General features: G+C 36.3%; 1 pseudogene; it reads left to right on the top strand.

The window, feature by feature from the left end:
* LOC102847687 overlaps positions 1 to 21,310 on the top strand; it is a 70,292-nt pseudogene that overhangs the window by 47,149 nt on the left and 1,833 nt on the right.

Genomic DNA, 21,310 nt, shown 5'->3' with positions numbered 1-21,310 from the left:
GTCAACCTGAAGGCACATAACAACATGTTGTTACTGAGAGAGCTCTGAAAATTTAGCACTAAATAATGTACTACAATCTCAAAGGCACACAGTTCAAATCCACCTGCTACTCTGTGGGAGAAGGACAGGCAATCTCTTCCTGTGTGATTTACTGACTCTGAAAAGATTGAAACTTTCAGTGACTTTGTCTTACTTTGATCCACGATCAATACCCTTGGAAATCAGGAGTCAGGAAAACACAAGATGTATTGTACTTGGAAAGTGTGCAGTTAGGGACCTCTCCAAATTATTGAGGAATAATGATGTCAATCTAAGGACTAAGGTATTCCTGATTCAGGCCTGGTGTTTCCAGTCACTTGCTATGCATCTGAGAGCTGAATAGTGAGTAAAGATGACAAGAAGAATGGGTGCCTTTGAGCGGTGGTATTGAAGAGAGTACTGAACATCCCATAGACTGCTAAAGGAACAAACACATATCTCTTCATAAGGGTGCAGCCACTGGACTCTTTGGAGGCAAATATGACAAACACTTTGCCTCACATACTTCAGGCCTGTTGCAAGGAGCTGCTATTTCATGGAAAGAGACATGATGTTCAGAAAGGTGGAGAGTCGGCAAAGGAGAGGAAGACCATTGCCCAGGTCGATTGACACTGACACAGTGACTGCTGCTGCAGACTCTAGACTGTCAGGGGGGTGTGAGGGTGGCACAGGATGGGAGCGAGTTTAGACCTATTGTTCATTAGGTTGCTATGGGCCGTACTCAACTCAATGACAACAAACAACAAAGGTAATATCATTAGAAAGACCTAAAAGCTGAAGAAAAACAGAGCTGTTATCTTTCTTGAGTTGAGGTTATCTGTGTTCAAGTCACCTCTATATTGTTTCCAGTTGTTTGAAATTGTGCCATGAGAACTTGATTAATAAAAGATACTATCCGTGAGTTGCAGGGTTAACATTTTGACAAAGATAGGAAGATGTTGCTTGCTGCAAGTCAGAATATATTTAGAGTTACTGTGAGCAAAATAAGATCTAAAGGTGAGATCATTGATGTCATGATATCAAATTCACTGGGTCTAAAGCAGGATTCCAAAAAACTGACATGTCTTACTCCATCAGATTCATAGAAGATTCATCATCCTGATCTGCTGATTTGACTTACTCAGTATCTCTTCAATCCAGATAACATTTATCCCTACTGTCAATCAAGTACAAGACAGTATTAACTGGAATCTGTAATAGCCTCATGATTCTTTTAGCCATTCCTTTTGTCTTTCCTCAGTTAATTTCTTATATTTAGTCTAAAAGCTAGTTTCAAACTATAAATCCAATATGACCTCTTTTTTAACACAATGTATTCTTCTTGCTATTAAAAATCTTATAATAGTTTTCCAATTATAAAAGAAGAGATCATTATCTTAAAAGGAATATATTGTTAGGCATTGTACATATATGACAACAGACCAGAATAAGTATATCATTGCAAAGAGGAGTGGGAAGGTAGGTAATTGTGCAATAATACAATTTTTTTTAAGTGAACTGGGGGAGGGGAAAGGGAGGGAAAGGCGGTAAAATGTGCAACAATGAATGAATGAGAGTCTGACTTCTCTGTAATCATTTGTTAAAATCACAATTAAAATAAAATTTTATATTTTTTTAAAGATGAGATCTTGATCTAAAAGGACCTAGATCTGAACCTACATAGATTATCTGATTAGCCACTTTTAATTTTTCTTAGGAACACTAAAGAGTACTAATTGCTACAAATGGAAGCTTAAATTCATCCTCTTTCTTAGATATCTTATGATAAGATTAATTAATATTAGACAATATTTAGCAATTTCTCTCATCCTTATTTCATTTAGGGAGTTTAGGTCACTTAAGCAAAGAGGCACACTGCCAACCCAAAGGCCGACTGTTCAAATACACCAAATTCTCCATGAGAGAAAGATGATCATTTCCCCCTGTACAATTTACGACCCTTGAAAATCTGCTTGGAAGTTAGCTATGAGTCAGTTCCAGGTCAATGTCAATGAGTTTGAGAATTTTATTTTCACTCACATACTTTGGATGTGGCCAGGAAGGACCAATCCTTGGAGAAGGACATCACGCTTGGGAGGGTGGTGGGACAGGGCAGATGAAGACCCTGGATGAGATTAATTGATACAGTAACTAGAGCAATGGGGGTAGGTGTACTGGAGTCAGGTAGACTGGCTCAGGAAAGGGCAGGCTTCAGAGCTATTGTACAGAGTCCTTATGAGTCACAAACAACTTAATGGCATTTAACAACAACAACAACAAAGTTATTTGTCACTTATTCTTCAGTTGAGGATAAGATTATCAATTTTTTACTGAAACCATTTTGATCTCTCATTCTTTTCATGGTGAGTAGTTATTTTTCTTTTCACTGAATTTTAAGGTACATTAAAACTACTTTAAGATATTTAAGTTATGTATATATAAGTATATAAAGAAATAAATGCCAGTCAATACAGTTTATTTTTATTATTGTGGTAGTTACATTCTGTAAAGTCACTTTGAATACCAAATGCTAAACGATTGCTTTAGAGAGTATACATGATTAGGTTCCTGTGAGCCTTTCTCACAATAAAATTTGTACCTAGATCAATATTTATACCTTATTTTATGTGTTTTTGTTTAAAGACACAGTATTTTATGCATATTGGTGATTTATTAGCGTTGGATTTATAACTAGCTACACTGCAAAGATAATCTAGTAATAATTTTCTGTATAAGGAACATCACAGTCTTCTTGTATTTAGGGATATTGGGTGACAAACATCTCAGAACTACCCTCAGGGGACATTTTCAATAGTGACATTATTAACAGAAAACATAAAATTGTGAGAAATGTGACAACAATACAATTCTGTAATAAGCTATATAAAATACACAATATATTGACACTTTAGTGTAAAAGCAGATATAGTCCATGGAAATGACAATTATTTATCAAATGAAAGCTAAAACAAGAATCATACTGTTACCTGGTTTGACTTTATCTGGAATGTGGGCATCTGGTGATGCAAATATTTTCGTTGCATTCTGCTGGTTGGTGAAGGACTGAAAAAGCACAGGGTGATAACATTGATTTTGATGTTACAAATGCATCTTAGAAAGCAGATAAATTCACAAATATGAAACACACCAATAATGAGGATTAATTGTCATTTTAATGGCTGTATGACTTCTAACTATTTAGTTACCATATCTCTTATTATTTTTATTCAGAGATCACCTTACAGGCTGATTGACCACAATATTCATAATATTACATATTGTCTCACTGCTACTCTCTTAATGTTCTTAATGCATTTTAGAGATGTATTATATTTGAGTATAGTTTCTAGTTCTCTTTTTAGCATATTCAATTCTTTTTAGTCTATTAATTTATGATTTCTTCACTTACAATTATCAGTTTTAATTATATTCTAGAGCTCAAAATGAATGTAGTATAAATTCATTTCTTTTTGCTACTATAGGTATTGTTCTGTTTTCTCAGCATATTTAATAAATATATATTATTTTTTATGTTTTGAAATTTTTTTCTATATTTTATTAATTTTCATAAACATTTACAGAGATTTTGGGTTTCCATTCATTCCTTGTTGCACTATTCTCTCTACCCTCCTCCCAGTTTGTTCTTGTCCAAATGCCACAGTGCTTGTCAAAGTCAGTTCTGATTAATCTCCTTTGTTGGTGTGTCCTTTGCCATTCCCTATCACTCCTCCCTGAGAGAGACTTCACCCTGAGTCATAAGGAAAAGGGGACGGCGTATTCTCTTAGCTACTTCGTGTTGAAAAGGGACGCTGTGTGTTTCAGGGTGAAGATCTTCTCTCACTACTCTAAAGGGCCCCTTTGGCAGTAGGAAACACATAGACTATTATGGAGATTGATATTGGGATTTAGATGCACTCTTATTGATTGTGCTTGGTCGTACATGTTCATATCCTTGAAGATGTATCATGGGGGTGTTGCAACCTAGAAGACACAAATTTGACTAACAAGTTATAAGTACATGAGTCCAAAAATTATGGAAAAGTAAAAGAAAAGATTCTTTCATTGTTTTACAAACCCTCCCCCAGGTCCCCTCCACCATGTAGCCCTCGCTCTAGTCTCCTGTGATGACAGAAATACCTAGTTATATCTCTCTTTTAAACAGTTTTCTCCCTCCTCTGTTTCAGTGCAGTATACATTATTGAATCCATCTTACTCAGTCTCTCCCCAACCCCAAGGACAGTCCCATTCTACAACAGTGGCATCATGTAACATTTGTCCTTTTGTGACTGGCATATTTCACTCAGCATAATGTTCTCCAGAGTCAACCATTTTGAATAATATTGCATGAGTTCCTTGTTTTTTAATGCAGCATAGTATTCCATTGTGCAAATATACCACAGCTTCTCTAGCCATTCGTTTGTTGATGGGCACTTAGGTTGTTTCCAACTCCTTGCTATTGTGAACAAAGCTGCAATAAACATGGGTGTGCATATATCTGCTTGGATGTCAGCTATGGTCTCTTCAGGGTATATTCCCAGTAGTGGAATTGCTGGGTCAAATGGTATCTCTATTTGCAACTTTTTGAGAAAGCGCCATACTGCTTTCCACAGGGGTTGCACCATTTTACACTCCCACCAACAGTGAATCAAAATTTTGAAATTTTTAATGAGACTGAATAACTTTTTTTTGAGTTTTCATAAACAGCATTCACTACTGAACAATACTCATAGTCCTCAGGCTTGAGTGAAATTTTATCTCCTGTTTGAATGGTTCTGTGAACCCTTTACTCCACAACGGTCCTTTCATACTTTCACTAGATAATTAACTACTCAATGATTTGGCTGAAGGAAAATGTAAAAGTTGAAGCCATGACAATCTTCACAAAAGAACTTTAATTTCTAGATTTAAAGTTTGGATGAAAATACTTTAAAATCTCAAGCCAAATATGGCTTCATTTATCATGCAGCCATCTGTTTCACCATGTATTTGATTTTAGTTTGGTGGATTTGGCAAGCCTGGTTAAAAATTAACTTACAACTGGTACAGTCAAAAATATCCTCTGGCCTCTGGACACATCAGTTCTCAATTTTCTTCCTGGTCTTGTAATCTTTTCTCATGCAACTTTGAGGGAAAAATTCAGTTACTCAAATGATATTACTTTTCCTATGATGCTTTGTTTAGTACCCGTATCTTACATTTACTAGGTCTATAGCATGGCAAGTGTGTCTAATATCTGCCCAGTCCTTAAAATGAAGAAGAACTTTACCAAAAACTTTGAGTTAACAAAAAACTTTACCTTGCTAATATATATTTTTGCACAAATAATGTGCACTTTCTAAGTGTGTTTGTTAGCTTTACTCCCCTTTGAGGTAGTTTTGCAATCACATATGCATTTTTTTCTTTTTTAAGTAACATGTAAAAACAAAATGAAATGTTGGAATTTTAAAAATAGTTAACTGGTGGTAAAGCACACTTGACAAACATTCATTTTCCTTCAATTCTTTCTCCTTTTAACTTTCACTTCATCAAAATATCCTATTTTAAAGTTATACTTGAATAAACACTAATTCCAACATTCATTAACAAATATAGAAGTCAAATATGGTAGAGTTTGCTACTCTGAAACAATTTGTGCCAATGTCAATTCTTTCAGAATGATTCAGACTCCTAGTTACCCCACCTGTGTCAGACAAGAATTCAGTTTCTTAGCTTTCATTGGCTGGGATTTTGACAAGTAGATCACCAGATATTTCTTCCAAGGAACTTCTGAGTAGATTTCAACAATCTCAAAGGCACAAGGTTCAAATCTACTACCTGACCTATGGGATAATCATGGGTAATCACCTCCTATGTGATTTACTGCCTCTGAAAACTTGTTGAAGATTCAGCTATGACTTGATGGCACACAACCACAACAGCTAGGTCCTTAAATATTAGAATGGCTTAAAGTGTTCTTAGACAACTTGCAATGTTTTCCTTAACTTGCATGAAAGCAAAATCAACTGTAGTGATCAAAATTTTATTAATTTTATGTAGTGTTCGAAATTTATTTTTTTAATTTTCTTTTTAAAATTTTTATTGCTTTTATATTTAATAGTCCTTTTTTTCAGAAAATTGAGCTCAAAAATCGTCAGCTTCTGTTAATAATTATACGTATAAAAACAATCTAAAATTCTTTAAAATAAATTAAATTTAAATGTTGCATACATTTAAGTTCTAGGACAGATACTTTGCATTTAAAATTATTATATTATTTAGGATTTTCTTCATTATTTTCAGGCTGCAAAAAATTCTGGAGAGGTAAATGACTATTCTTAATCTTTCCCCTCATTATTTAACCCTTTTCACATTTTAATTTTATTTACTCATATCAATCATCTGGGAAGTTCATGTGAGGTTTTAAATTTTTCTAAGAAACAGCTATGTTTCTATTTTATTTTCCAGTAACATTTAACAAAATTCTATAAGGTGTTAATGGATTAATTATTAGAAATTGTATATAGTCCTTGATTGTTTTAAATCAGTATTTCAAATATAGATACAGTTCAATTAGATCACAATACCGAAGCTCTCAAACATAACTCTAATTCCACAAAAGTATTTTATCAGTTGGTTTGAATGAATGAAAGATATAAATACAAGTCTCTAGTGTTCATAAGGCAATTTCAAATTCTCTTATTCTCTTTATTCAATGGAATAACTTGGATAAGAATTATTTCCAATTTTACATAATATGTAACTGAGACTCTTGAGGAGGTGAAGAAACATCCTAATAGTACATGGTGATGGAATAAAACTAAGAATAAAATTCAACTGCTTTTTCCTTTTCCTTTTTTTTTTTTTTTTACCTGATTTTAACACACATACACTTACTGCTAGGACCTGGAATTCCAATGTTTTGCCCAGAAAAGAAACAAAGCTTTCTTTAAACAAAGAGAAAAATTATTTCCTGTTCACACATTAAACACACTGGACATAGGAACACATGCAGAATAAGATCTACTTTTAAAAGTCAACATTTGAATGGATCTTAAGATAAGAACCACTTAGATAATAAATACAATAACATGCATTTATAAACATATAAATCTAGAAAAAATGAGTATAATGTTGAGTTGAAACAGATGTAATATAATATTAGGGATCTTTGATGGCTTAGTGATGAGGAATTGCTCTGCCAACTCAAAAACAGACTGTCTCATCCAGCACGTGCTGTAAAGCATAATGAAGGTCGATCTCCTCCCATGCAACTTGTTGTTATGTGCCGCCGAGTCGCTTGCGACTCATAGCGACCCTATGTAGAACAGCCCTAAACTCTGCACTGTCCTGTGCCAGTCGCACTGTCTCTGACATACCCATCCCGATTACCCCAGTCACTGAATCAATCCACCTCATAGAGGGCCTTCCCCTCCTACGTTGTCCCTCCACCCTCCCAACTTACAACCTTTGAAAATGTTCTGTAGGGTCAACTATTAGTTGGGACTTAACAGAACATAACAAGCCTAAAGTATTATAGTAGTATATGAATGTGTGTAATTATAGCAAGCATTTGGATGTCTAAATCCTATTGTCTTTGTTCCAAAGACTCATTTATTTAATATTCAAAGCTATTTATTAACTTCTTAGTATCTCATATACAGAGGATTCGTAATCTATGTGGCACTTACAGATGGATAAGGACTGAACTACTATCTAAAACATTGGTGATTTATAGTCATCCAGCAGGGTCATGAAAGACGTACATGGGAGCTTTGCTGCTCAAAGCCACACCTTGAAACCTTATAGAACAGTTTTCTGCTCATCTGGGGACCCTATGAGTAGGAATTACTAAAAAAAAATGTTTGATACTACTGTAGTTGCTCATAATACAGCAATGAAGAGAGAGGGGAAAATCCTTGCTATAAAACAGTTTACAATGCAGCAAAGTTTGCATAAATAAAACTTTTGGCTCATGATAAGACCTACAGAAAAAATAAATTGATACTCAAAAGGAAGAATGTGGGAGGTGGTAATTGTGAAAGCTGTTTTTTTGTTAACATGATCATTCCATGCTACTAAAAGACTTTTTGTTCTAGCTGCATATATAAAATTCTCACAACAACCTTATTTTGTTATGAAGCATTAAAAATCACTTTAAAAATAGAAGATAATAGTAAGATTATTTAATTTATTCTTTAATACAGTCCAGTTGGGCTAATAAAGAAAATAAGTCATTATTTTACTTTTCACAACAAAGACATGAATGGGAAAATGAAAACTAAATAAATGAACTCTTTGGTATTAGCAGACAGTTTAGAAAAATGGAATTTAAGAATGAGTATTATTCATCTCATCCTAGAAATCCACTGCCATGATGCTGATTCCGGTTTACATGGATGCTACATGATAGAATAGAACTGTCTGTTAGGGAGCTCTGGTGGCCTTGATCTTAGGGAATTATGCTGCTAACATGAAGATGTTGCCTGTCTGGCATCTGAAATCTAACAGCAGGATTACATAAATGTGCAACCTCCTCCCAAAAGATTTATAGCCTCTAAAACCACACTGGAGAACCAGCTATGAGTCGATTCTGACTTGAAAGCAATACATTTTAGGTGACATTTTTGTTATTGTTACCTTTTGATATTTTTTTTTATATTGTTGTTGTTTTATTTTTTGTTTTCTTAGGGTATCCAAGACTATAAATCTTCAATGAAGCAGACTGCTTCATTCTATACTGCAAAATAGCTGGTAGTTTTGAATTACTGTCATTTTAATAAGCATACAAATGCTAAATCCACTGCTCCATCAGACCTCCTTCAACAGAGGAAAGTGTCTATGAAATACATTTCACATGATCAGATAACTCTGTTATGACATTTTAGCATGGTCTTTTATTCACTACTTGTGATGCAGTTATGTGGAGTTAAATGTCTATGGAAGTTGCTTCTAAAGCTGTCTATGCTTTTCTGCAATGCTCTATGATTAAAAAGGAAAGAACTTGCTAGCTAGGCTAGGTCACTGTACAATTTTATTATCAGTGGATTGTTTCTCTGAGGCTGCACATAGTACATAATGAGGTGTATAATAACGACAAAAGTAAATTCTCTCCAGGGATTGTTGTAAATCAGAATTATTCGTATTTTGCTCAGAAAACTCCAATTTGAGGAAAATGTTTAAAACACTGAAGGAAATGGCCCATAAAATATTTTATGAATCTAGTCCTTACTGTGTAATATAATTCCTGGGGAACAATTAAGGCATTAAAGAGACTCAAGGTATTTGTTTGTCATTTTTATTGGAACAATAGCAGTGAAGACAATTTTAATGAAATAATTATATGCACCTAATTAAGAATATTTCAAAGAACTCGGAAGTGCAGAAACGAAATCCTAAAAAGGTTGATAATGATCCTTTTATAATCAGAGATTTCTGGAATATTCAGCAAGAAATCTTTTTAAAGGAATAATATTAACCTCTAAATTTTGTAAGGAAAGAAAATAAACAAAACAACTGACTCTTACATGCAGAATCTACAGAAATACATATCACTATGGTCTAAATATATTTTAATAAGGAAGTATTGTTTTATGAAGAATATAAAAAGAGTAATTACTAATAAATAAATAGTCTAATAGTCACATGATAGAAATCATGTGAAAATTTCAGGAAATGTTATACTTGTTATGTTTTTTCTACATTGTTACAAGGCAACTCTGATGGTCTAGTGGTAAGCAGCTGTTTCCAACTCAAATATATGCAGTTCAAATTCACCGATTGCTTCCTAGGAGAAAGGGACTATCTCCTGCTGTAAGAACTACTAACTGTAATTCACTGATAGGTCAACTGTGCATCAGTCTCAATTTAACTATGTTCAATATTTTTACATGTTTATTCATTTTGTAGCGTTTCCTTTAAAAGAGACATAATGCTTAGAAAAGTGGAAGGTTGGTGAGCAGGAGTGAAACCTTCAAGCAGATGGATTGACAGTGACTGCAGCAACAGACTTCATTGTGCCAGAGATTGTGAGGAGAGCACAGAATATAATAGAGTTTAGCTCTGTTTTTCAGGGTTGCTATGGGCTGTACTCAACTTCATAGGACCTAACGACAAGAAGTTGATTTGTTGTTGTGGTGATGGTTATGTGCCATCATTGCTGACCCTCTAATAGGTTTTCAAAGTCTATAAATCACATGGGAGAAGATTCCATATTTCTCCTGTGGAGTAACTGGTGGATTCAAACAGCCTAACTTTAGATTGGTAGTGCAACTCCTTATCTGCAAGGTCACCACACCGCCCTAGAGCATGAAATAGGCTAGATTGTTTTTACGACACACATATGCTTAAAAAAGAAAAAAAAAATATTGTCAGAAGTAAGTTGTTGTTATTGTTGTTATGTGCCATTGAGTCACTTGTGACTCATAGTGAGCCTGTGTGCAAGAGCCCTATACTCACCATGGCCAGAAGAATAATATATTTTTTATTGAAATACGTAAAATCAGTACCCTGTTGTTGTTGTTGTTGTTGTTATGTGCAGTCGAGTCATCCGCGACTCATAGCAACCCTATGTACAACAGCCCTAAACTCTTCTCTATCCTGTACTTATCTCACCATCTCCAACACACCTACCCCGTTACCCCAGTCGCTGAATCAATCCGTATCATTGATGGTCTTTCTCTCCTGCACTGTCCTTCCACCCTCCCAAGCGTGGCGTTCCTCTGCAAGGACTGGTCCCTCCTTGCAACATGTCCAAAATATGTCACACAAAGCTTCAGAATCCTTGCCTCCAAGGACCAGCCCAACTTCACTCTCTTCAGGACAAACCTTTCCGTTTTCTTAGCAGTCTATGGTATATTCAAGACTCTTCTCCAATACTACAGCTCAAGGCACTAATTCTCCTTCTATACTCCCTAATCATTGTCCAGCTCTCTGAAGCATAGCAAGTGATTGCAAAGACCATGGCATGTATCAGTTACACCTTAGTCTCCAGAATGACATTGTTGCACTTCAGCCCTTTAGAGAGGTTTCTAACAGCAGACTTTCCCATGGCAATACTTCCTGACTGTTGGTGTCAAGAGTGTTGACTGTGGAGTCAAGCAAACTAAAACTGTGAACAATCTCAATCTCTTTACCAACCATTATGATGCTGCCAATTGGCCCAGTAGTGAGAATCTTTGTCTTCTTGATACTGAGCCTCAATCCATACTGAAGACAGTAGTCCCTGACCTTCCACAGCAAGCGCTGAAGGTCCTTCTCAGTTTCAGCAAGCAGGGTTGTGTCATCTGCATAATGCAAATTGTTGATGATTTTTTCCTCCAATCCTGATGTCACATTTCTCCATAAAGAGCCCAGTCTCCCAGATAATCTGTTCTGCATAAAGATTGAAAAGGTATGGAAACAGAATACATCCCTGGCATACACCCTTCCCAATTTTGAACCATGTAGTGTTTACCAGCTCTGTTCTGATGACTGCCTCCTGGTCAAAGTATAGGTTCGCATTAACACAATCAAGTGTTCTGAAATTCCCAATCATCTCAGAGTTAGCCACAGTTTGTTATCATCCACACAGTCAAATGCCTTTGTGTAATCAATGAAATAAAGATAGACATTCTTCTGGTACTCTGTCAGTACCCTTGAGCAACAAAAAAAGTTATTTCAAATTTTAAAATCTGAAACTAAGAAAACCATTATTCTAATAATTTTAGTATTAAACTATTGAGTAAATATAACACATCAAGGTGTACATGAAATTAAAATATTTGTTTTGTTACCTTATATACTGTGTGAAATCACAGTGGAAAAGAATCAGAACAATTACAAAGTAGGTTATGAGCTGTTGGAAAGGAAGTAAGTATTTCCTTTACAATGAAAACATCTTATATTCATTTCAATGAAAACAAATAACTTTAGTGGGTAACAATGCAGTCAAAGCCGATTCTGAATGTAATTTACATGAATAAATTTTAGAAAAAAATCAATACAGTGTATTTGGTGCTAGATTTAAGATCAGTTACTTGAGTCATAAAATACATGAATGATTTCAGTGTTTTATTATAAGTGTAAGTAAATGCATAGTCAGAATTTGGAATTGAATGAAACATTGTAATAGAATTTAAATGTTTAAGTCAAAGCTTGAAAATATAATCTTACTTTTAAGTTGAAAACATTAAGAAATATATCAAATATTATTACGTGTAATTGAGACTATGGATATATATGGAAAGTTAAAACATCAAACCAATAAAAATATTCAGGAACATATTTGAAATAAAAGTTTATCTTAAAAACATTGGAACATAATCAAAACAAAAATACACTGGGGAAAAAGAACCATATTGGAAATAAAAGCTTTATCTTAAATTTTTTCCACAAGGAAATTTTGGGAATTTTTAGTGGGTTCAGAAGTGGGATATCATTGATAACATCAGATAGACTTTGGCTGGTGATCAAGAATATCAAAAAGGTCATTTCTTGTGTTTATTGATTATGCAAAGGCCTTCAACTAGATAACACTGCACAGAATAGAAATTTCAGAGCATTTAATTGTGTTCATGTGCAACCTGTACATGAACCAATAGCAATCATTTGACCAGAAAATAGGGGAATGCTGCATATATCCACTATTTAAAAGCAGGAAACATGTATATCAGAGTTGTATCCTTTCATTATATCTTTTTAATCTATCTGCTTTGCGAATATCTGAGAAAGTGTACCATACAAAGAAGAAAGTGATATTAGGATTGGAAGAAGACTCATCAACAACCTAAATTATACAGATGGCACAATCTTGCTGGTGAAAAGTGAAGAAGACTTGTAGCACCTATTGAAGAAGACTAAAGATCTCTGTCCTCAGTATGAATAAAACCTAAAGAAGAGAAAAAATCATCACAATTGAATCAATAGACAACATCTCAATAAATGGGAAAACAGTTGAAGTTTTCAAGGCTTTACTTTTACATGGATCCACACTCAACATCATGGAAATAGTTGTTGTTGTTTTTGCTGTTGTCATGTGTCGTCTAGTCGCTTGCAACTCATGGTGACCCTATGTGCAACAGCCCTAAGCTCTGCTCTGTCCTGTGCCAATCTCACTGTCCCAGACACACCCACAATTATTACCCCAGTCACTGAATCAATCCACCTCAGAGAGGGCCTTCCCCTCCTGCACCTGCCCTTCACCCTCCCAAGTATGATGTCCCTCTTCAAGGACCAGTTTCTCCTTACAACATGACCAAAGTATGTCAGACGAAGCCTCAGAATCCTTGCCTCCAAGGAGCATCCCAGTGTAACCCTCTCCAGCATGAATCTGTTTGTTTTCTTAACAGTCCATGGTACCCTCAATACTCTTCTCCAGCACCACAGCTCAAAGGCATTACTTCTCCTTCTATCCTCCCTAGTCATTGTCCAAATCTGATGCAAAACAAGTGATTGCAAAGACCATGGCCTGAATCAGATGGATGCACCTTAGTCTCCAGAGAGACGTCATTGCTCTTCAGTACTTCGGAGAGGTCCCTAACAGCAGACTTTCCCATCACAATACATCTTCCTACTTCTTCAAAGTGTTAAAAATCAAGGGATTCACTCAAAGACCCCTAAAAACAATATTTGTATTTTGAAATTAATAAAAGGCAGAAACACATGTGAAGATTGATGGGGAATGGACAATAGGATAAATTATATTGTCTCAATTATTTAAACAAATTATATCACATCAAAGAGAACAATACATAATATACACAGAAAAGGGACATTCCTTTCCCTTTAAAAGGTAAATGTGTCTTGTTAACATTTTATTTGGTGAGAAAGACTTAGTGATCTGTTCCCATAAAGATTACAGCATGAAAAATGTTATGGAGTAACTCTATTTTGTCAAAAACAAATCACAGAATCCAGAGAGAATAGTAGAGTGGTGTGGCAAAGGGAAGTAACACTACACGCTATAGCTATTTATATGAACTTCTAACATCACTAGCACTCACTTGAAGATTCACCAGTCACCATCATTTAAAGTTCATAAATAATTTTCAAGAGTAATCTCCCCAAATACTACTTTTTTGATGGAAGGCTTGCTTAACTACGTAGTCCTAGTGGAATGATGTCTTAATCTTTTAGGCTAGTGATAGAAATTTGACCCCATCAACAATTCCTATTTAGGAAAGTCTCCTCAGTCTCCTTTGTAAAGGATCCTTCAATATGAATTACATTTCAACGTCAAGAAATAAAGATCTTCACCACTGGGCCAACAGATGAGTTATGGAGAAAGAATTTTGGTTGTTAATGATTACATCTTGCTTAAATCCACAATCAATACACTTGGCACCACCAGTAAGGAAATCAAAAGGCAAGTTGCATTGGGAAAATGTGCTATCAAAGATCTCTCCAGAGTGCTAAAGAGCAACAAAGTCAGTTTACAGAATAAAATGTGGTTTGTTCCTTGGAAGCAACAATTTTGAATTCCGTCCATAATTTGGACATGTGACCAGGAAGGATCAGTCCTTGAAGAAGAACATCATGCTTGGAAGGGTGGAGGGTCAATACAGAATGGGAAGATCCTGGATGAGATGAACTGACACAGTAACTGTGGCAATGGGGTCAAGTGAGTCAGAGGTTGGCATAGGAAAGGGCAAGTGTCAGAGATGTTGCTTATAGGATCTCTAGGTGTTGTTGTTGATTTAACGATACATAGCAACAACATCAACTTGAAGATACTATATGTTATGATAAGTCACACAGAAGAATAAAAACAACTTATGTAAGATGTATTATTAAGAGTTAAAAAAGAAAAAAAATTCATACTTAGAGTATTCAATATTTTTGAGGTTTTATATTATGAAAGTAAGTCTAACATTTGAGACAGTTCTTTTTATTTTGCTTGTAGTTATAATACATAACTTTTTTCAGTAGATTGATTTTCAAATTTACTGTTAAGCTAAAATTGTACAATAAGGAAAATTATAAACATAGAAAAATTTATTCTTTCACTCCAAAGAGTGACATATGGAGGTAGAGAAAACAACAAAATAGTTATTTTCAGCGTAGTATAGCAGTAATTCTAATATTTCACTAAAGATTCAGCAGACATAATGTCACCCTCTGAGTCTTGCTCTAATTTACTCTGTGACCTTCACCTTGACTAGCTTACTTTAGTTTTCTTGTTTCATAGTTTTCTCAGTAAATGAAAAAGAAAAGAATAGATGGGAAAAGGATTACTAAGCTTATCACTATATAACATTATGGAGAGCATTAAGAAATTCAGCTAGAGCTCATCATATTTCCTACAAAAACTCTCTTTGTACAGACTTAGTATATCATTTTTTTAATTTTTTTTATTGATGGAAATTTTTGTTTCTTGTTGTTTAGCGTCTCTTTTGAGCCTAGATCTTCATGATTGGCAATATGTGCAGTACAAGGGTGATTTCTGGAACCACTAAACTTCCCATTTGTAAGTCAATATAAGTAAATGTGACCTTCAGGTTTTTAGAGATTCAGAAAAGACAACCGTAAAGTTAATTCACTGTGTCATCTAACCTTTCTCCCCTTCAGGTAGAAAAAGATATTGAGCCATCTAACTCAGTGAATTTAAATGAGTTACAAATAAATATATTTTGTTTATCAAATTAAATGCATTTTATTTGAACTTTAATACTGATAAATTCTGTTTAATAGTGTAAGTTTTTAAAAAAACAAAAGCCTTCCAATAAATACTAAATAGAAGATATAAAATTAATATGCTTCAACATAGCCAAAGTAAATTTTAATAAATATTTATCATTACCAAGATGATCTTTGGAAGAAAATATTTGTCACATAAAGTAATAACGAGGTATAACATTTAACCTTTACTTATTTCAAAAGTACCTAAAATATATTCTATTGGCATATTTGATAAAAATTATAATAAGGTGAGTGAAATATGTTTGGAGAGAGGGTGAAGCAGGAGTGTTCTTTTGAGGCAAGAATGATGAGGCTTCGCCTCACATACTTTGGGCATGTTGCTATGCGGGGTTATTCATTGAAGAGGAATATGATATTCAGAAAGGTGAAGGGTTGGTGAAGGAGTGGAAGAACTTTGAACAGGTGAATTGACATAGTGACTGCCTCAATGGACTCTTGTGTGTCAGGAAGTGGGAGGATGACACAGGATAGAACAGGGTTCAGATCTTTTGTTCATAAGGTTGGTATGAGTCATACTTGACTTGATCTCATCTAAAAACAACAACAAAAAATGGAAGTGCTGATTGTAGATACGTTATTGGTTTTTAATAATCTTGTCATTTTATTCCACTCTTTTCAATATTAATCATTCAATTCACTATAAAATGTGGTCACTGTTAGAAATGTCAGCAATAGCAACTTGGGTAAATAGCAGGAGAAAAGTAATTAGACATTATGGAAGAAACGGCGATAATGTAGGAAACTAAATGACTGACTATCATCAGACACATATGCCAACATGGTCAAGTAATAAAAGAAATAGAAATCAAAAGCATCACATATTGTTAAACAATTGGAACTATGCAGACTTTCTAACTTAAAGAAGGTAAGTCATTCTGAAAAATAATATCATATCCTTAAAAACTGGGTTGCTAACAAGATTGGTGGTTTGAACCTATGAAGCAGATTCACAAGCGTAATACTTGACAATTTGTTTCCATAAATTTTACAATAAAGAAACCTAAACAAAAGTCATCCTGGAAAGTTTCACAATTGTCAGATTTAGATTGCCAACTGCTATCTCAAGTTTGAAGAACTGGAGGTTGGACAATGACAAGCAGACTATGAGAGGACAGGCTTGCCAGAACATCCACGTACACTTACTCTCCAGTTACCTGACATTTCACACTTATGACAATAGTTAAAAACAGCAATGATGTCTGTTATAGAGACTAAGGTACTCCTGATCCAGGTTATGATCTTCACAATTACTGTTATGGATCAGAGAATTTGACAATGACCAAAGAGGACAGAAAAATAATTTATGCTTTTGAGTTGCGGTCCTGGAGAAGAGCCTTGAATATACCATAGACTTCCAAGAGAACTAACAGATCTGTCTTAGAGAGGGTAAAGCCAAGTGGTTCCTTAGAGGCAAGGATTTTGTGGCCTCATCTCACATAATTTGTGCAAATTGCCAGGAGAGCTTGTCTTTGAAGAAGTACATCATGCTTGACAGGGTAAAGGGAAAGCACAGGAGAGGAAGACTCCAGAAGAGATGGATTAGCACAGTAACTCGTGTAGTTAGGGTAGGTGTGTCAAAGATTGGTTGGCCCAGGTTAGAGCAGCGTTCAGCGTTATTGTGCATAGGCCACTATGAGTCATAGTCAACTCGATAGCGCATAACAACATCTGATTATTTTGCACATGGACAACATATGTCTGGAAGTTGTTGTTAAGTGCCATCAAATTAAACACAACTCATAGCGACCCTATTAGCAAAAGACTTGAACCCTGCTCTATAACTATTGTCATTTCTCTAAGTTCATAGACTTTCCAGAGGTATGTTGTTTAGGAAGTGGATAACACTCCTGCTCCGAGGCTTGTCCTAATCTGGGAGTTCCATCAAACACTATCTACCATGAGTAACCATTTTGGCATTTGACACACCAGTGGCACAGTGTGTAGCATCAGAGGAACCCCAAGTTGCCTCAGTACAGCAACTTAATGGACCAGTCTTGTACCACGTAGAAGGCTATTTCCAAACAAAATTAACACCAGGCTCACGGGCCACAGTTCTGAAGGCCCACATGACTTTTAAATACCAAGGTTTTCCAGCAAGTCCTATTGACTTTAATGAATGTTAAGCAATGAATATTAAAGTTATGTGTCAACTTGGCTGTGCAATGATTTTCAGTGTGTTTTGACAGTCTTGTTGTTATGTACCATTAATCAGAACCAACTTGTAGCTGGGCTTAACTGAATTTTCAGAGGCAGTAAATCACATGAAAGGAGTTGCCTATCTTTCTGAAGAGGAAGAGCTTGTGTATTAGAACCATGTGCCTTTGGACTGGCAGTTCCTTACCACTGTTGTTGTTGTTGTTATGTGTGGTTAAGTTGCATGTGATTAATAGAGACTTTATGTACAATAGGTCTGAACCCTGCCTATCTTGAGACAATCTCATTATCTAACACACTCACTCCCTTTATTCTAGTAACTGAGTCATTTCGTCTCATTCATAGTCTTCCTCTCCATCTTTCCAAGTGTGATGTGCTTCCCCAAGGACTGGTTCCTCCTGGCAATGCACACAAAGGATGTGAAATATTGTTTAAAAATTCTTGCCTCTAGGAGAAGCTTAGTTTCATCCTCTCCAGGACAGACCTGTTCATTCTCTTTGGAGACCATGGTATATTCAACAATCTTCTCCAGCACCATAACACAATCTTAGTCTCTAGACCAGTATTATTATTTTAAGTATTCTGGAAAGGTCTCTGATAGTAGATTTTCACAATGCAATCCATCTTTAGATTTCCTGACTTCTTGTGCCAAGACAAGATGGTTGATTGTGGAAAAAAGCAAGCTGAAATTATTAACAATTTCCATCTCTTTCTGTCTATCACAGTGCTGCCAGTTGGCCCAGTGGTGAAAGTATTTGTTTTCTTTATATTGAGCTTTAGTCATATTGAAGACTGTAGTCCTTGACCATCTGTAGCAAATGTCTCAATTCCTCTTCAGTTTCAGTGAGCATAGTTGTGTCATCTGCATAATGGAGGTTGTTGATGAGTCTTCCTTCAATCCTGATGCCACATTCCTCCTAGTAAAGTTCAGCCTCCCAGTTAATCTGTTATGCATATAAATTGAAAAAAATCCCTGATTTTGAACTACGCAATATTTTCTTCCTTTGTTCTGACATCTACTTTCTGGTCCGAGTATAGGTTTCACATGAGCACAGTTAGTGTTCTGGGATTCCCATTCTCCTCAACATTAGACACAATTTGCTGTGATCTACACAGTCAAATGCATTTGCATAGTCAATGAAACACAGATAGACATTCCTCTGGTACTGTCATTTCCTTACCAAGTCTCTCCTTGGAGGCTAGTATTTTGGAGCTTCGTCTCACTTACTTTGGACATGTGGCCAGGAGAGATCGGTCCTTAGAGAATGACATCATTCTCAGAAGGATGGATTGACAGTACAGGAGAGGAATACGCTTAATGAGATGGATTGATGCAGTAACTGGGGCCATGAGGGTTGGTGTGTCAGAATTAGTGAGACTGGCTCAGGACAATGAAGGATTCATAGCTGTTGTACATAGAGTAGCTATACATGGCATAAGACTCACCGGCACATAACAACAATGACATACCATGAAAGGTTTGGAAGCATGAGTGGCATCCACTTCCTAAACAACATGCCTCCAGAAACTCTATGAACTTTGATAAATGTTGATATTTGTAAAGAGGCTCAGGCCCTTTGTTCATAGGGTTGCTATGAGTTGTGCTCAACTTGAAGGCAATCAACAACAACAACAACAACAACAAAAACTTATTTTTAATAATCAATTAAGGTAAAAGAAATATACAAGCAGTGGACCATCAACATGGCCTATCGACATCCAGACCAGCAAGCTGCTTGACTGGCTAGTAGACAGAAGACACCACAACTTGAAACGGTGGAGTCTGGTGCTGACCATTAGGGAGAAGATCAATGTTGCCATCCAGGACATGCTCAAGCTGCTTTCGGGATCCTACGTTCACTATTTCTACTGACCCAACCGAATGTGGAAACTACAGAACAATCTCACTGATTTCACATGCAAGCAAGATTTTATTGAAGATTATCCAAAAACGACTGGAACAGCACATCAGCAGAGAACTACCAGAAGTCCAGGCTGGGTTTAGAAGGGGTTTTCATGCTAGAGATATTGTAACTGATGTTAGATGGATCTTGGCTGAAAACAGGGAATACCAGAGGAATATCTATCTGTGTTTCATTGACTATGCAAAGGCATTTGACTGTATAGATCATAACAAACTATGGCTGACTCTGAGAAGAATGGGAATCCCAGAACACTTGATTGTTCTAATGCGAAACTTATACTTGGACCAGGAAGCAGTCATCAGAACAGAGCAAGGGAACATTGCATGGTTCAAAATTGGGAAGGGTGTACGCCAGGGATGCATCCTATCTCCATACCTCTTCAACCTATATGCAGAACAGATTATCCGGGAGGCTGGGCTCTATGAGGAGAAATGTGGGGTCAGGATTGGTGGACGATTTATCAACAACCTGCATTATGTGGATGACACAACCCTGCTTGCTGAAACTGAAGAGGACCTGAAGCGCCTGCTGCAGAGTGTCAAGGACTGCAGCCTACAATATGGATTGAGGCTGAATGTCAAGAAGACAAAGATTCTCACCACTGGAACAATTGGCAGCATCAGGATGGATGGTGAAGAGATTGAGATTGTACACAGCTTTAGTTTGCTTGGCTCCATAGTCAACAGTCTTGGCACCAGCAGCCAGGAAATCAAAAAGCGCATTGCCATGGGAAAGTCTGCTTTTAGGGACCTATCCAAAGTGCTGAAGAGCAATGGTGTCTCTCTGGAGACTAAGGTGCATCTGATACAGTCTATGGTCTTCGCAATCACTTGTTATGCATCAGAGAGTTGGACAATGACCAAGGAGGATAGAAGGAGAATTGATGCTTTTGAGCTGTGGTGCTGGAGAAGAGTCTTGAGAATACCATGGACTGCTAGGAAAACAAACAGATTTGTCCTGGAAAGGGTTAAACCGGGTGGCTCCTTGGAGGCAAGGATTCTGTTTCTCAGTCTAACATACTTTGGACATGTTGTGAGGAGAGACCAGTCCTTGGAGAGGGGCATCATGCTTGGGAGGGTGGAGTGACAGCGCAGGAGAGGAAGGCCCTCTATGAGGTGCATTGATTCAGTGACTGGGATAATTGGTATGAGAGTGTCAGAGACGGTGTGATTGGCACAGGACAGAGCGGGGTTTAGGGCTGTTGTACATAGGGTCGCTATGAGTCGTAAGCGACTCGATGGCACAAGAATCATAGACCTTCTCAAGGGCACTGAAGTCTCCACGAAAAATATCTCTGGCCAATATTATTCACAGTGTGGCATCAGGATTCGTTGAAGATCTATTAACAATCTGCGTTATGCAGATAACACAACCTTGCTTGCTAAAACTGAGGAGGACCTCATGCACTTGATGCAGAGGGTCAAGGACTGCAGACTTCAGTATGGACTGAGGCTCAATGTCGAGAAGACAAAGATTCTCACCACTGGACCAATTGGTAACATCAGGATGGATGGTGAAGAGGTTGAGATTGGTCACAGCTTCAGTTTGCTTGGCTCCAC

This window comes from Elephantulus edwardii, unplaced genomic scaffold, assembly GCF_000299155.1.
Source record: "Elephantulus edwardii isolate Elephantulus edwardi_28Jun2011 unplaced genomic scaffold, EleEdw1.0 scaffold00034, whole genome shotgun sequence".
Classification (NCBI taxonomy): domain Eukaryota; kingdom Metazoa; phylum Chordata; class Mammalia; order Macroscelidea; family Macroscelididae; genus Elephantulus; species Elephantulus edwardii.
Note: the sequence above shows the minus strand (reverse complement) of the source record. Positions and strands in the feature narration are given on the sequence as shown.